This window comes from Canis lupus, chromosome 4 (assembly GCF_011100685.1).
Source record: "Canis lupus familiaris isolate Mischka breed German Shepherd chromosome 4, alternate assembly UU_Cfam_GSD_1.0, whole genome shotgun sequence".
Lineage (NCBI taxonomy): Eukaryota > Metazoa > Chordata > Mammalia > Carnivora > Canidae > Canis > Canis lupus.
Window position 1 is genome coordinate 23394842 of NC_049225.1, and position 17330 is coordinate 23412171.

The window sequence follows — 17330 nt, forward strand, 5'->3', positions numbered from 1 at the left end:
TGTAGCCACTGGACCAAATAGAATGAGGGGACACGCACAGTAGACCTGAAACCAACACAGAGGCTGGCCCCAAGCCCAGCCAACCCGTGGCCTGAAACAAAATTCCACGTTCAACTGCTGACCTACTTCTGAACGAAGAGAATCCGTACTTGCTGTAGGCCACCGAGATTTGGAGGATGTTTGTTTTGCAGCATCATTGTAGCAATAGCTGACTAAGACATCATTCATCCTTGTGTTTCCAAGCCCAGTGCAGACCCAGGCCCAAAACTGTTGAATAAAGAAGCAAAAAAAGACATTCTTTGATCCAATGCCTTTGCAAGGTGAGGGGGCTCATGTCACCACACTGCCTGAGACGCTTGCTACCTCTTCTTTTCAGAGGGCATAGTCATAGTTTCTTTGCGGCGCTGCCGTGAGGATAAAAGAAATCATGAGGAGAAAGCTCCTGGCACTTTGTGTTCAACAACTGACACTTTTCTCCTTCCATCTCTGCCCCTAACCATCTTTTAGTGAGCTCTTTGGTGAAAATGACCAGGGAGTAGAGGAAGCTGAGTTAGGGTAGAGCGGTGGGGAGAGGGGAGAGCTTCCTGGAGGCTCTTGAGTTTCTGGGCTCCTTAACTCCAGGTGGGGCACCCTTTAGATTTTTCCTCCTCCCCTCTTCCTTTGCTGTCAGCATTCTTCCTTGAGTCACAGACAACTTGGTCTCCCTGACCCAGAGAGGAGGATGGGCCCCAGATTCCAAGAATGACTCCGCAGTTCCCTGGCCCAGCGTGAGACTGGGCTGCCTTAAGAGGACACGCAGCTTATACTTCCTCTTCAGAAGGGAGCTGCTCTGCAAGACGCCTGTCTACTCTGGAACTACCTCGCTGTGAGGACACCGAGCTCGCCACATGGGGAGAGAGACGCTGTGTGGTGGAACACTGGGGTGCCACACTTGGGAGTGAAGCCTTCTCTGATTTTCCAGCCCAGCCCACCTGCCGGCTGAAGGCAGCAGAGCGAGTACCCTCCTCGCTTGATGCCATAAGGAGCAGAGGGAGCCTTCCAGAAGTACCCAGTCAATCCACAAGTTTGTGAGAGATCATACATTTCTGTTGTTTTAAGTCATTACGTTTAGAGATGGTTTGTTTACAACAGATAAATTAATAGATAAATGAAATTCTTTCACTGTAATATGTATTCTATGCATAATGCATATAAGGTTTACTTGTTTAAAAAAGATTTTATGTTTGAGTAATCTCTACACCCAACGTGGGACTTGAACTTGTAACTCTGACATCGAGGGTCACATGCCCCACCAACTGAGCCAGCCAGACACCTCTAATGTTATTTATTTATCTATTTATTTATGTATTTATTTATTTATTTACCTATTTATTTATTTATGTTTAAGATTTTATTTCTTTATTCGAGACAGAGAGAGAGAGAGAGATGGTGAGCAGAGGAAAGAGCAGAGGGAGAGGACGAGGGACAAGCAGACTCTGCTGAGCATGGAGCCTGCTGCAGGGTTTGATCTCACAATCCTGAGACCACAACCTGAGCCAAAATCAAGAGTCAGATGCTCAACAGACTAAGGCACCCAGGTGCCGCCCTAATGTTTATTTTTTTATTTTTTTTTAACTTTTATTTATTTATGATAGTCATACAGAGAGAGAGAGAGGCAGAGACAGAGGCAGAGGGAGAAGCAGGCTCCATGCACCGGGAGCCCGACGTGGGATTCGATCCCGGGTCTCCAGGATCGCGCCCTGGGCCAAAGGCAGGCGCTAAACCGCTGCGCCACCCAGGGATCCCTAATGTTTATTTTTATTAGTATTTCTGAGCCATTTAAGAGGAAGTGGCAAAAATTATGACCCTAAAGACTTCAGTGTGTAACTGTAATGAACCAAACATCATCTTACAGAACGGTGCAGTTATCAAACACAGGAAATAGAACACTGACACGATATTAGCGATCATTTGGCCCCTACTCATATTTTCTCGATTATCTAAATAATGTCTTTTATAGCATTTTTTTTTCACTCCAAAGTGTGGCAGCTTAAAACAGCCACTTTTATTATCCCACAGTTTCTGTGGGTCAAGAATCTGGATGTGGCTTAGCTCAGGGTCCTTCAGTCAAGGTGTCTGTTGGCCAGGGTTACTGTGATCTCAGGGTTCCACAGGGACAGGATCCACTCCTGGGCTCATTCAGCAGGTGTTAGCAGGATTCAGCTCATAGCACTGTTGGCCTGAGGCATCAGTGCCTTGCCACATGGGGCTCTCCATAGGGCAGCTCTCAATTCCAGCAGGCTGGTAAGACCCAGAGAGAATGCAGCAAGACAGAAGACACCGTCTCTTGTAACTTAAATCATGGTCTTTTGTAATCCAGAAATGACATTCCCTCACCTTTGCCATGTTGCATTTGTGAGAAGCAAGTCGCCAGGTTCAGGCGCACTCAAGGAGGGGGGACTGCAGAGGGAGTGAACTCCAGGATTTGGGGTCATCGGGGACCATCTGAAACGCCTGCCTACCACAGTGCTCACAGCCTTCTCGTCTCTTCTAATCTGCAGTGGTTTCTTAGTCATTTCCTTTGTCTTTTGTGTCTTGACATTTTAAAATATTACAGGCCAGCTGTTTTGTGAATGTCCCTCAGTTTGGGTTTGTTCAGTGTTTCCTCATGATTAGATTCAGGTGGTGCATTGTTTTTGGCAGGAATGCTTCATACTCAACATTGTAACCTTTCCAGTGTATCACATCAGGAGGGACGTGGTGCTGGCATGCCCCTTTATTAGTGATCTTAACTTGGAGGATTTAAAATGGTACTCAGCACCCCCCCCCCCCCCACCTTCTTCCTTGTTCTGCCATTTTGCCCCTGGCCTGGAAAGTTCTTTTTTTTTTTTTTTTTGAACAGGGCAACATTTTTCAATTATTTTTCAAACAGGGTAAACAAAACAATACAAAAGAAGACAAAAAAAACGAGACCAAATCTCTTGGCAGACCAACTGTGGGAAGAAGTGGAGCCTGGAAACTATTTTAGGATGAAAATCTCCAATGTCCTGTCAAAACTTTACCCTCTCCCTCTCCTTTACAGCCACGATACCCTCAACTGAAGGCCCATGTATTGGCCACCATGTCAGCCCAAAGGAACCCGTTTCTTTCGATTGTTGGTCACTTCACCTAGAAAGCCTTGCCCCACCTCTGCCTTCTCTTCTGCCCGCAAAACTCCAGCTCCTCTCCGAAGCCCAGGCCTGGGGTCTTCAGCTCCAAGAATAAGGCTGCAGCACTGAACGACTCCAGGGGGCCAACAGGCACATCACATTCCATCTGCCTGGGGCCCCTGGAGCTGGGCAAGCCTGTGATCTTGTTCTGGAGACACCCACTCCCTTGCCCCCAGCCCCAGCCTCCCCTCACATAGCACATCGTTATCACTAGTATTTACTGAGACATAGATCTGGCTTCTCTGGACAGAAGGGGGGACTAAGGCTTGTCTACCTCTGTGGGCCCCACTACCCAATAGGTGCTTGACTAAGTATTGGGGGAACACAGGAATTTCGCGGTGGCTGCTTATGCTCCTCCTCCCCACCCCTACCTCAGTAGCACCGCCCCTGCTCTATAATCTGGTGGTGACACAGTCCTAGGTTTTAGTCTTTGTGTCCCTGAGATGCTTACAAAATTCTGGCAATAAAATCCCAGACTCCATGCGTCTGATCGGAAGATCTCCCTTATAAGGCCAGCAGGTGCGGCTAAATGTAACTTGTGGACAGTTCTGTGGGGCTCCAATGAGGCCACCCCTTTAGAGGAGAGATGATGGAGTCTGGAGAGACCCACTTGCTCCGGGAACTGGTTGGCGAGCATGCAGACCGATTCTAGAGCAGAGGCCCGTGCCCTGTGGACACAGCCAGGGCAGCCAGGGCTGCAGGAGACGTGCAGAGGGCCTCGGAATGCTTACCTAGGAGGTGACTTACGGTGTCAGTTCTCACCAGATTTCTAGTCCCCTAGAGCAGGTTACAGAACTGTTAATAATAGAACTGAGGCACCCAGTTGGGGTTTTCTGCCAAAAGAAACATCAAAGCCTCCCACCAAGGCCTTGCTTCACAGTCTGGAGCACTTTGCTTGGGTCCCCTCCAGCCCACAGTCCAGGTGGCAGCTTGGGCTGGTCCTGACCCAGGTAATGAACAGGGACCTCCGACTTCCCCCACCTGTGAGGACTCCCACCTACCGATGCCCCCACCCTCCACCCCCAACGCCTGGGCCCTGTTCTGTTCCCTTTGGGTTTCTTTTCTACTAATGTTGAAAAATGGCAAGGGTGGCAAAGTGCAGATGTTGAGGGTTTTTTTTACCTTTTTGGATTTTCCTATTTCTCCTGAACAGGAAAGGACTTCTTGTTCTAAACCCTCTATCATTCCCTAAAATGCCAGGACCACTGTCCCAAAGAGGCCTGGATTAGCTCCCGACGCTGAGCGCTGAGAAGACTCAGAAGAAAAGCCTGGCCAGCCCCAATCAAAGCCCGCGGAGGCCAGGGCACAGGCCAGGATGCGGGCAGCTGTCGGGGAGTCGCGCTGTGTCCTCCCGTTCCCAGCGCTTCCCCAGGCTCCTGGCGGGGTTGGCCTCGAACCCAGGGGCCGGCGCTGCCTAACCGGGCACTGCCCCACGCGTGGGAGCCAAGCGGTCCCGAGCTCGGGTGGAGCCCGTGGACCCCGCTCCCTCCTCGCTCCCCGGTGTCGGCTGGGGGGGTCGCGCTACAGGAACTCCTGCGTGGAGGCGCGAGACGGCGGGACGGCGGCTGGGTGGCCCGAGGCCGCCCAGAGAGGGTGCGCTGTGGTCTTTGAAGGCGCGAGGGACGGTCCCTGGGACCCCCTGCCCACCCCCGCTCCCCCCCACCCCCCCCCCCCCGCCCCCGTCCGGCCGCGGGCAGAGGGACAGCGCAGCCGAGAGCTCTCCGGGCAGAGGGAGGCTCCGGCGGCGAGGAGCCGCCTCTCGGCTCACCTAAACCCACCCCGGGCCGGGAGCTCCTCCCCGCCTCCCCGGGAGGGGTGCGGGGATGCGAGCGGCCCCCCGGCGAGCCCCGGGGAGGGCGGGCCGCCGAGCAGCGCCCGGAACAAAGGCCCACGGAGGGGGTCCCGGAGCGCGCGGCTCCCCGGGGCGGGGTGGCCCCCTCCCGCCCCCTCCCGCCCCGCTCGGCTCCTCCCTCCCCTCCCCTCCCCTCCCCTCCTTCCACCCGGAGGCCCGGCCGGCGCGCAGTCCGAGCTGCGCCAACTTCGCCAACGGCTCCCAAGTTGCCGGGCGCGCTGGGCTGGCAGCTGGGTGGGGTGAGGACGGAGAGGAGGAGGAGGGGGGGGGGGAGGAGGGGGGGAGGAGGGCGGAGGACCCCGGGCTCCTTGGACGCGGTGCAGGAAGCCGCGGGCCGTCCGCCGGCTCGGGCCCGAGCGAGGAGGGCGCCGGGCAGCACCGCTCGCGGCTCGCTGCGCAGGACGGCGCCCGCCTGGCGCCGCTTCCCGCTCGGCGTGCGCCCCGGCCGCGCCTCCCCTCCCCTCCCCTCCCCTCCCTCCCCTCCCTCCCTCCTCCCCCCGCCGCCTCCCGGGGGGCGCAGACGCGGGCCGCGGGCCCCGGAGCCGCCGAGCCGCTCCGCGCGGTCTGCGCCGAGGGGGCAAAGTCGCGAGCGGATGCTGCGGCGCCGGAGCCCAGCGCACAGGCGGATCCGCCCCCCGGAGGAGGCTCGGCGGCCGCGGTAAGTAGGGCGCCCGCGTCCCGGAGCCGCCTCCCCGCCCGGCCGAGGCCGCGCGCCCCCACCCTCCGCGGCCCGGCGGCCGCCGCACTCCGGAGCAGCAGGGGCGCTCCCGGCCCGGGACCTCTCCGCGCGGGCACCCGCGACCCCCGGCGCCGCCCGCCCGCCCGCCCGCCCCGCCGCCGCGCCCGCCCCGCCGCGCGGCTGCCGGGTCCTCGCAGCTCGTGGTCGCCCGCGGCACACGCCACGCCAGCCGGGCGCCCCGGGGCCGGGGCCGGGACCTTTAGACCGAGCTCGCCCCGCCGCGCTCGGGGACACCCGCGGTCTTTGTCTGCTGCCCCCGCAGCCCTCCGGCGAGGAGCCCCCAGAGCGACGGGCCCGGGAAGGGCCGTCTTGTCTTTGAAAGTCGGGGCCGGCACCTCGAGGCTCGAAGTAGGGGAGGGGGAAGCGGATGTGCCGCGGACTCGGGGGTCATCAGGAGCGGGTCTGGTGTGGACACTCGGTGTGTTGGTGATGTGTCTGGGTGTGCGCGGCCCTTCCGGAGGCGAGGCGAGGCGAGGCGGGCGGGGAGCGGGGAGGGAGGAGGTGGGAGGGGGTGATTCATAAACTCGGACTGGTGTGCCGGGCTCTGCCGGGTGCTGACAGTGACAGGGCCTGCGAGGAAAGCACACAGATTTACACACACACACACACACACACACAGCGGATGTGCTTCCTCAGAGGGACTTCCAGGAGGACCAGCGGAGGAGATTCCAGCCCTGGATGTGTGTGTGTGTGTGTGTGTGTGTGTGTGTGTGTGTGTAAACCCCGGGTGGAGGATGTTTAAGACTCCCAAGGTCCCGAAGAAACCAGGGCGGTGGCGGAGCCCTATTTATTTTCACTGCACCTGAAGCTGTGTTTGTTTTCAGATGCCCTGGTGTGCTGGGGCCCCAGGATGTCTCAAGGATTGTCCTGATCCGAGCCCAGTGCTCGGCACATAGTGGGTACTCTCAGTAGTTGTTGGATGATGAATGACGCCAATAATTAGTATTTGCTAAGGACTCACTATGAGCCGACCCTGGTGGCCTCGGCTGGGTTGGAATTGGTCTTTCTGCAGAGGAGGGAGCCCTGAGTGGTTCCGGGGAGCCCGGCCTGATTTGTCCGGAGAAGTGGCCCAAGCAGCATGTCCCACTGTGCCATGTGGGCTGGCACTGGACACTTGGATCTCATCATTGACCTGTGTTCCCCTAAGAGGGGCAGCGGGGAAGTTTCCATTTCTACATCTGGCTAAGCAGGGGATGGTGTTGGGTGTTTCTTCCCGGCTCTTGCGGGCCTGGCTGGAAATGGGTCTCATGAAGGGCCTAGGGGCTGTGTCGTCCAGCAAGGGCTTGACCCTGTAGAGGCAGCAGGTGGAAGGGTAGTCAGAGTCCCTGTACTGAGCAGCGGGCAGTTTCCTCTGTGCCAGATGGCAAGAGTTTCCCAGAGAAGCTGAAACATCTCATGTTCCTGGAACTGGGATTACAAACAGTCTTGGGAGTGATTCCCTGTCGGCATGGGATTGAGAGCGTGCAAGGATAGGAGACAACCTGGCCATGGAATCACAAGGGTATGTGTCATTCCCCTGCCCCTTTGTGACTTGGTAGAGTCTGCATTTCAAGCTTCTAAATGGTCTCAGTGCTGAAATCACCGAAGTATGTGGGAGGCACCAGAACTGTGGCCCCAGGTGAGAGAGGGAGGGAGTGACCAGGACTTGGCCACCTCCAATTTCAGGTGGAATGCCGCAGCCAGTCCCTTCCCCATATCACCTTCCCACCTTGTGTCTTCTGTGCATCTTCTTTTATCTCATTAAGCCCTACATCCCTATGAAGTTAGCATTTTATCGCTGTTCTGCAGATTAGGAAAAATAGGTAAGTAACTTTTCAAAGCCACACGGCTGATAAGGAACAAAGCTGGGATTTGAACCTGGACAGTCTAACTCTGGAAGCATGCTGTCTCCACCATGCCAGGCTATCTCTAAGGTCCCTACGGGTTCTCCATGGCAACAAGGAAGCAACACTGGCTTCTTACTAACACTTGTGAACATGGTCCTGGGGCCTCTGACTGCAGTCCTTTTCCCACACACTCTGCCCAGATTGGGTTACACCACTGGCCATGGGAAATCAAAATCTGGGTGGCTCCAAGCTGCTAGAACCTTCCATGTAGAACGGGAGTCAGGAAATGATAGAGATTTGGAAGTGATTGAGAGAGATTTTGCAGTAATTCTATTGAGAGATGATTCGCTGCTTACCCCAGAAGTGGGGAGAAAGCTGCTACTTTAGACCATACAAGTTATAAGTTTGGGTTTGGGAGAAATTGCCAGGTAAACATCCTCAAGTGGATTACTATATTCCTTTCTTTTCTCGGCTGTCATCAGAGTGGCAATCTGTTATACATGGAAATCAACCCTCACCTGCCGCCTCCTTCCTGGTGAATGTAAAGGAACATGTTGTGGCTGCCCTTCCCACACCTGCCATGTGCTCTGGGGTGGCTTCTGGTCCCCAGGAGAGATGGGTGAGGCATGATAATGTATGGCTCAGCTGGTCCCGAGCCTGAGCTTTCCCACACATGCCCCACAGAGGGACAGTGGTTATTGTCCCCACTTTACAGATGAGGACATGAGGCTCAGAGAGGTGCTGTGGATGCCCAAGGTCACGAAGCTAGGGCACAGCAGGCTATGCTGCAAGCAATGGAGGGTGAGCGCTACCCAGCTGGCCCCTGCCCACCTTCCCCAGGAAGTCCACATGGGTGAGCTCCATGTGAGCTGGGCCAAGGTGTTGGAAGCCTCTTCCGCCTCCCTTGTGGAGTGGACATGCTGTCCAGGATGGAAGTTGGGAGATGGTGTGGGGAGAAGCTGCCCACCCGAGGGACAGGGTCTAGACATTCATCTTTGTATCCGGGCTCCATCCCACTGTCTGAGACATGGAAGTACTTGGGAACGTTGTCAGGTGATGGGTGAAGCCTTGGGAGGGGCTGCGAGCGAGCGGCTCTGCTGGGAAGTCCTACTGCGGGGCAGCCAAGGGAGTCTTAGCCATGAGGAAACACTCACAGAGGTCTCTGCCTGTCATGAAGTCATGCAGGAGGAAAACAGCTCTCCATTTCATTCCTTAAACAGAAATAAGACATAAGTGTCATCTCTTCTTCTCTGATGACTAAATAGATGATAGAATGCTGCTTGTCCTGCCCTGAGCATGTGGCTTCCACGGCTGGGTGTGGGGTGGTCCCTGGCCAGCTGGACGGTTCGTTCTGTGCTTGGAGGTAGACAGGCTCCGTCTTTGGCTCCATTGCCCCAAATCTGGCTGGTTGCTCCCCCCACCCTTATCCACCACCGTGGAGAGAGGGGACAGGCAGGCCATGGGAGCCCCCAGCCACCAGTAACTCCACCCCCCCATTCCTCCCCCTCTTGCCTCTCCCCTCCGCATGTCCCCCACCCCCTCTCTCCCTGCTCCACAAAGATGGCTGTGTGCTGAAGGACTGTGGGTTTCTCTGGGCCCTGAGAAATTTATCGCTGGGGTTCTAGAGGACTCTCTGAAAAGGATTTGGAGGAAAGTGTGGAAAATAAATAAGCCAGTTCCCAGTTGAGCGTCTCCTAAATACCACAAGTAAACAGCCATCCGGGAGGCCAGCCTGGGAAGGTCTGTGCTGGCCTCCCTTGGTTATACCTGGCTCACTGGCTGCTTTCACCAGCTCCCCACTCCCTCCCCTCTCCCTGTCCAGCCCCTCCTCCTTGGCTTTGGGAGCCTCAAAAGTCTGGGAACACAGGGGACCAGACTGCTGGCCTGTCCTTGTGCTGCGGGAGGTTGGCATCCTGGCTGCTGGGACCAGAAGGAACATGTGGGGGCCAGCTCAGCCCTGCTCCATCTGAGCAAGTCTCTCGGCCTTGGCCCCACTCAGCGAGGCAGAGGGTGGTCTCCCGGTTGGTGAGTTCAACTTTGGTGATGGAGAATGGGGGGGTGGGGGGGAGGTTGTCCAGGCTCGTGGCGCCTGATGAAGTTTTGCGTCTTAAGCATCAGTTGAGAGTGGATGGACCAAAGCTAAATTTCGCCTCTCGTGCCCCGACCCCTGGCCCAAGATGGGGCTCACATGTGAAGAAACCCTCAAGGCCTGTGCATTTACCTTGAAGGGCTTTCAGGACTAACCAGAATGTCAGGGTTCTTTGCGTTTGGCCAGAGTCGTATCAGATTAGGTCATATCAGTGCAAGGCGCTGGTGGTGTGAGTTCATGCCAGAGGTTTCAAGGAGCTCTTGTGCTGTCGCGAGTTACTGGGTCTACGGGGGAGGAAGCAAATTCCTGATAGCTTAGGGACTTTGTGCTTTTAGTTGAAGAACTCTAAAACCCAGCGCCTAGTGAGAAGGGAGACGCCTAGTGAGAAGGGAGACGGAAGGCTCTGGATGGGGGCAGTTCCTGGCTGGGACCCAGGGAGTGGCTAGGGCCGTTCCATTGTATGTGACTGCACCGAGCTGGATCAGCAAACCGAAACCTCTGGGCTATGGAGACCAGGCACTGCTGGGAGGCTCTGGGTCCTGCCTCTGGCCAAGGAGTTCTTTTGTCACGCTGCGGCCAGGCTGGTGAAAGAAAACTTGGGGTGAGCCCCCTAATTTGCAGCCTTGGTGGGTGAGAGACTGCATCCCTACATACTTACCATCACATCATCACGGCCTAAAATACACACACACACATATGTCCCCCACACACAAATATTTCAGTAAACAGCTGGACATACCGTATACCAAAACATTTGTAGGCACAAGTGCATGCGTGCACACACTCATTCCAGAAGGCAAATTATGTAATGGTTAAGAGCCCATGTCCTGAAGCTAGAGTGCTCGTGGTACTGCTTAGTAGCAATGTGACCTTGGGCAAGTTACTTAACCTCTCTGGGCCTTAGGTAAGAGGGGATGATATAATAGGTCATAGGTAATAGGGTTGTCAGTGAAATAGTGTCTGTGGGGAGTTTAGAAATATGCCTGTACATAGAACTAGGCATGTGTTTACAAGTATTATTCACCACATGCCCTCTGCCCCAGTTATTCAGACCCGAGTTCACAAGACTTCTCAGAGAGGTACCCACAAACTTGTCAGTGAGGGGAATCAAACACCTTGTACTTTCTGGGCCCTGATTCTCAGAATGTGTGGCATTTGTAGGACTAGACTCAAAAGATAATTTATTAGGAAAATAATTTCATCTTCCCTCAGAAAGCTCCTTATTTTAAGACAATGTTGGTACTAACTCTCCCCAAGGAAGGGCAGGAATTCCTTTAGCAGCAGGGGTTTTCAGACTAGGTCCCCTGGAGCCCCAGAGGTCAGTGGGGATCCCTCAGAGGCCTGCTGAGGGTGGGGTTCCAGAACTCTCCCCACCTTGTCTGTTGTTCACATTGGGCTTCTTCTTCTTCTTCTTTTTTAAATCTTATTTATTCATAAGAGACACACAGAGAGAGGAGACACAGGCAGAGGGAGAAGCAGGCTCCCTGATGTGGGACTCGATCCCAGGACCCAGGAATCATGACCTGAGCCAAAGGCAGATGCTCAACCACTGAGCCACCCAGGTGCCCCACACATGGAGCTTCTGAGGGAGGTTCTGGTTCAGAAGAAGGCTCCACGGCTTGACAGCCCCTCTCTGCAGGCGGACGTGCTTCCGTCCCCGTGCGTGTGCATGCCCGTTCACGCGCGCCCGAGCCCACGCAGCCACCTGAGGGGTGGCCCGGCCTCCCCCACTCTCCTCCCCACCTCCCTCTCCTCCCTTTCCCTCCAGCTGCCTCCCCATCTGCAGGATTCCGCAGAGTGCTAAGGGGCCCGAGCCAAAGCAGTGCTATCAGAAGAAATAATTTGAACCCCCCCCCCCCCCCCCCCCCCCCCCCCCCCGCCAGCCGAGACGGCACCAATATTCAGCAAGAAATTTCACAACTGGAGTCCCGCCTAGGGCACGGGCCCGGCTCGGCTGTGACCGCAGCCCGGGCCGGGCGGAAGCCTAGCACCTGCGAGGAAGGGGAAGTCAGCCTGGGTGGGGGGCGAAGAACCGAAACACCCGTGACCATGAAGATCAGGCCCCCTCTCTTGTTTTTCTCCGGAGAGGAGCTGTTTTCTCACTCGCAAGGTTCCTCTTCCGCGTGTCGGGGTGCAGGTGCCCGGCCCCGGCCCAGCCCGCTGCTCCCCGAGGCTCGGCCGGAGGCGCCTCGCTGCCGCCCTGTTCCAGACCCCGCAGGCCCAGGCCTTGCCCGCCGCCCAGGCCGCTGCCAGGTGCAAGCGAGGCGTGCCCCTGCGTGGCCGCGGCCAGAGGAGCAGTGGCTTCCCAGCCCGCCGCCCCGGGGCTCGGCGCGGCCCCCGAGGGTCCCCAGCTGCCCGGGCTGACCTGGACCGGGCCCTTGCCGTGGCCCCAGAGCTCCTTTGGCAAGGCCGGCCGTCTGCCGGTTGCTGCTTCCGCTTGGCAATGGCCGGGCCTCAGGAAGCGGCATCGATGGCTGGAGAAGGGATTTGAGCCAGCGAAGAGGAACTGGCCGATCGGGGTGCTCCAGCAAGACAGAAGCCCCCCCCCGGGGTAGGTGTCGAGGTGCTCAGGGTGCCAGTGGCTTCTCCTAGATGGTCATTCTTCCCCAGCCTGCCCTCCCCAGCGCCCCCTGTCCTCGCTGTCCCCTGGCCCAGACTGTCCCCATTCCCCCAGACGCACGCATCCTGCTCTCTGCGGCCTCTGCGGCCTCTCCTTCCTGCTGTTCTTGTGGCCAGCTGCCTTTCGGCCTCAGCGTGGGGGTCACCCCGGAAGCCTAGGTCAGCGGTGGGTGTGATGGGATGCTCCTGCTGGGGAGTGGTCTGAGTCTGGGCAGAGGTGGTGGGAGTCGTTGCGGACCAGAGCCTTGTGTGGGACCAGGTGGAAGCAGGAGACTGGGACCATGGGCTCGTGCGCTGCCACAGTTGTTACCCTATGGACTGGGCAGGGCTGAGATCCTGACAATGGGCCTGAGGCCCTCTGAGAGGCCCCTTTGCATTAGGTGGGCTGGTGGGAGGTTGTACTCTGGGCCCCCCCATCAGCAATGGTTCTCAGTCCTGTGCCCTTGTGGAAGATGCCCCTCCAGCCCCTCCAGCCCCTCCAGCCCCTCCAGTCCCTCCGGGGTTCAACCCCCCAAGGCAATGCAGGCCTCCTGTGGCTGAGTCTGTTCCCCTGAGCAGAGAGAAGGAGGCCCAGCTGGCAGGCTGCCTCCTGGGGCTGGTTCTAGCTGCAGGCCTCGGGCTGTTCTTGCGGAAGTAGTGGGGGCCCCGAGTGCCAGGTTCTCCTCCACACCACCCAGGGTGCACACATTAGGTGCTTCAGCCCGGGCATGGCCTGCCTGTCCAGGTACTGCATGCCCGCTCATGCCTGACACTGCACAGGGTGGCCTGGGGGTAGCAGAAGGTACCTCCAGTCTAGAAGGGGAGAGGAGACTTGGGCACAGATAGCCACCCTCAAGTCCAACACAGGTGGCCATGAGGGAGGACTTGGAGAGGGCTTCATGGACGAGGTGGGCATTTGTGCGCAGGGAGGGAGCCTGCGCCAAGGCACAGGGTGGGAAGGTTCAGATAGAATGCAGAGTATGGTGAGGAGTCCAGTTGGACTGAACTGTAATTTGCAGGATGTGTGAAGATGAGAGATGAGGCAGGATGGAGCTGTAGCTGCAGGTGCAGGCTGGAGAGCCGGGCTGCTTGCGAGGGAAGGGAGCCTGCTCCTCACCTGCTGTGTGACCACGGCCGAGTTGCTTCACCTCTCTGTGCCTCAGTTTTGTCATCTGTAAAATGGAGATGCTAACGATACCCCCCCCACACACACACACACACGTGGGGGTGATATGAGAATAAAATGTGTCCCTATACAAATGTTTAGAGCAGTGCCTCGCATACAGGAAGCATCAAGAAGAAAGAGCTATTATTCGCATTTTTAAAATAAATGCAGCTTGGGGATGCCTGGGTGGCTCAGCGGTTACGTATCTACCTTTGACTCAGGGCATAACGCCGGAGTTATGGGATCAAGTCCCACGTCAGGCTCCCTGCATGGAGCCTGCTTCTCCCTCTGCCTTTGTCTCTGCCTCTCTCTCTCTGTCCCTCATGAATAAAAATTTAAAATAAATAAATAAATAAATAAATAAATAAATAAATAAATAAATACAGCTTCAAAAGTCAGTGGGGGTCAGATCATAGAGGCCCTTGAATGCCATACTTTGCATTTGCTAAGCACCTGCTGTGTGCCAAGTACTTCATAGACCGGCTCTCTAAGCCCCATATAGCCCAGCAAGGTTGTTAGCAATGTGTCTGTTTTGCAGATGAGGAGACTGAGACTCAGAGAGGCAGGTTAACCCACCCCAGATGGCTCAGCGAGGAGGAGTCGGGGGCAGGAATGAGATCCAAGTCTCTCTGGCGGTTAGGTCTGTCAATGTGGAGGTTGCAGAGACGTGACAGAGGCAGCCCCAGGGGCACAGCCAGGAGCGGTGCACGGATGCTGTAGTCATGGGCCCTCCCTGGGGCGGGGAGGGCAGGAGGAGACGGAGGAAGGAGAGAAACCGTGCTCCGAGGGCAAGGAGACAGGGAGGCCTTGAGGCTGCAGCACACAGCTCACCATTCACAGCCCAGGGGCACCACTGAGTCATTCTGGGAAAGCATGACATCACTGAGTCTCACTGTCTGCTGCCTACCTGCCAGTCTGCCCTCTGTGGTTCTCTGGTGACCTCATGCCTGAAGTCCTGTAAGGGACCCTCACACCCTGGGTAGCAGAGCCAGGTCAGCTTTCCGGCTTCCGGTCCTGGCTTCTCCCCAGCTGCTGTTTCCTACCTTCCCAATGTTTCCTTCCCTGCCTGGGGTCCGCACCACACCCCTGGCTCATAAGCTCAGCTGTGACAGAAGCTTCTGGAAGTGGTGATGGGCATGAAGAACTTCCAGAAGTATATCCTTGCCAGGTGTCTGATTGGAACCCTGGGAATTGCAGTGTTGGAATCACTTTTAAAAGTAAAGCCTGAGGGGGGTGCCTGGGAGGCTCAATCGTTTAGCATCTGCCTTCAGCTCAGGTCACGATCCCAGAGTCCTGGGATCAAGCCCCACATCGGGCTCCCTGCTCAGCTGGGAGCCTGCTTCTCCTCCCTCTGCCTGCCGTGTGCTCGCTCTCTCTCTTGCTCAATCTCTCTGTGAAATAAATAAATAAAATCTTAAAAAAAAAAAAAAAAAAAAAGTAGAGCCTGGTTGAGCTGTGTGCCCAGCACTATGTTAGATCCTAAAGGCCTCTGCCTTCCTGCTAGGTACAGTTGAGTATCTGAGAGCTCTTTATGTACTAAGCATCCTCAGGCTGAGTGGTTTATTCGCATCACTCTGATTGCACGAGGTAGCCCCATTTTACAGATGCCAGCGCTGAGGCCCAGAGAGGTTAGGTGACTTGCCCAAGGTCACACAGCCAGAATTCAAACCCTCAACTGCCCAACTATAGCTGTGCCTATGCTCCTAGCCACTCCACAATCCAGCTGCAAAATGAAGCCACCGGAGAGTCATAGGAGGTAGGGTGTATGAACCCATGCCTGCCAAATGGGGTGCAGACAGGAAGTGCCAGGAGAGTTTTCATCTTTCAATGTGAATCACTCCCCGGAGTTTCTTGGAGACTGTGGATCTCCAGGGAGGTAGCAGAGAGCACCCAGCTTCTTGGCCATGCAAACAAACCCTGCTGACATGGCCTTTTGGGGTGAAATTCACGTCTCTGGAGGGAGCACAGGGGTCGGGGGCACCCGTTCTGGTTTTGGTGGGCCAGACCTGGAAAAGGAGTGTGAGTCAAGAGAGGGGCGGAGTGCCAGCTTCCTCAGCGCAGTCTGCGGGCACAGGATGCCAGGCTGCTGCAGCTGCTGCTGCGACTCCCAGCTCCTCCCGCCCCAGCTGCCCCAGGCGGGAGGAGGGGCCGGGGCCTGCCCTGTGCTCCCCCGTGTCCTCACCCCCCCCAGCCTCACGAGGGTGGCATGGTTAGCCCCATCCTCCAGGTGAGGACACTGAGGCTTAGGGGGGTTTTCTGGCTCATCTGAACTCCTTTGGCCGGAAAGGGAGGAAACTGAGACTCTAAGTCTTCTTTCTGCGAGGAGGACGGGGAGGAGGGAGGAGCTAGCCTCTCCTCTGACACCGAGGGTACAGGCCAGCTCTATTCTCAGGCTCGCATTTCAGATTCACTGTGCAGTCACTGGGTCCCCTTGTCGCAGTGAGAATGACCCCCTGGGGGGAGAGAAAAGCTCTGATTTCCCTTGGGCTGTGAGTTACTCTTTTTCCAGAGTACTTTGGAAGCCATGGGGCCCGCCCCCGGCTTCCACCAGAAGAGCCGGCCCGCTTGAGTCCTGGCCTGGAAACCAAGGGCCTCCACCAGATACCTGACTGAGGTGATCACTCAGCCTGTGACTCAACAGACAGGTGCCAGATTCTCAGGGGTCCCTCATCGCCTTTTGCATGCCCAAGTCCCAGGTTAGCACAACTCCAAGTGCCCCCTCCACAGATATGTGGGGATCCTCCAGGGTTCCACAGTCTGTAGGGTGGCTCCTCCTGACACTGCCCCCGCCTTAGCCCCCAGGACCCCTCAGGTTTCAAGGGTGGCCACCCCCCCACACCCAGAAGGGAGGGGACCCAAACCAGTTACTCCCCCTAACAGCCAGAGCAGTAACTTCTGGACCCTTGTCCCTTTTCTTGCAGGGAAAGTAGACTGTTAAGTTTGATGGGAGGGACAATCTTGTTTCTCGTTGCTTCCGGATTTTCCTTGCTGGCTTTGCCGCTGCTTAAATTCAAAGGCATGTTAAAATGGGAGTCTCCACCTCAAAAGAACTTTGCCTCTACTTCTATGAGGAGAAACTGGGATCTGCTTTAAAATTTTTTTTTTGTTTTTTTTAGTTTGATTAAATTTTATAAACTAAGTAAGATATGCCCATGGTCCACAATTGGAAAGGTACAAACAGCTGTATGGTGAAATCTCTTCCAAACTGAGGCTCAAGCTCGAGAGTAGCTGCCCTGGACAGTTGGTGTGACCCCTGCCCAGGGTCATTGCTCAGCCAGTGAGTGCTCCCTCGAAGGCTGTGCTGGCTGCCACTTCGCAGCCCCCCTCGCAGTCAGCTTGGACTCCACCCAGGTGACACAAGGGCCCCCACATCCCTCAGCCCCCACAGCCCCAGCCTGGCCCTTTAGCTGCCAAGGGTGGCAATCTCCTGTGCTCCCAGCTGCCTCTCCTCCACTTCCCTCTCTTGTTTGGCTGGGCTGGGGCCTGCAGCTGGGGCCTGTGGGGACAGATTGCTGCCTCTTGGCCAGACTGCATGTTCAGGGTCCCCTAGGTGTGGGGGTTCATGCAGCCAGGTCCACCCTTCTCCATTGCCATTCCTGGTGTGACCTAGTGTGACCTTGGCCTTCCCTGCTCCTCCCCTATCCCCTCCTCTCTGCATCCTTCCCTTCTTCCCACCTTCTTTCCTGACATATTTATGTGGTGCTGTATAGCAAATGTTAGCTCTAATATATAAGAATGGAGCAAGCAGAGGAATAAATAGTGCCAGGAGAGCAATGTGCTGGAGATCTGATGTCACAGACCCTGCCCTTCATATCTTGGCCTTGCATCTCCTGCTGGGTGACCTTGACCAGGTAGCTGGCCTTCCTCTCTCAT

At 56.4% G+C, this 17330-nt stretch overlaps 1 protein-coding gene across 5 annotated transcripts in view; it reads left to right on the top strand.

Annotated features, from left to right (window-relative positions):
* The first annotated feature begins 5177 nt into the window (after window positions 1-5177).
* Window positions 5178-17330, top strand: part of CHST3 (carbohydrate sulfotransferase 3) — a 34534-nt gene continuing 22381 nt past the window's right edge. The window contains exon 1 of one of the 5 annotated variants that reach the window (XM_038534270.1): window positions 5178-5279. The gene's annotated coding sequence lies outside the window, so the exon portion shown is untranslated. Of the gene's footprint in view, window positions 5280-5568; window positions 5699-9232; window positions 9631-11649; window positions 12246-17330 lie in introns of those variants that run through there. The other 4 variants (XM_038534269.1, XM_038534273.1, XM_038534271.1 and 1 more) reach the window with 4 other exon arrangements.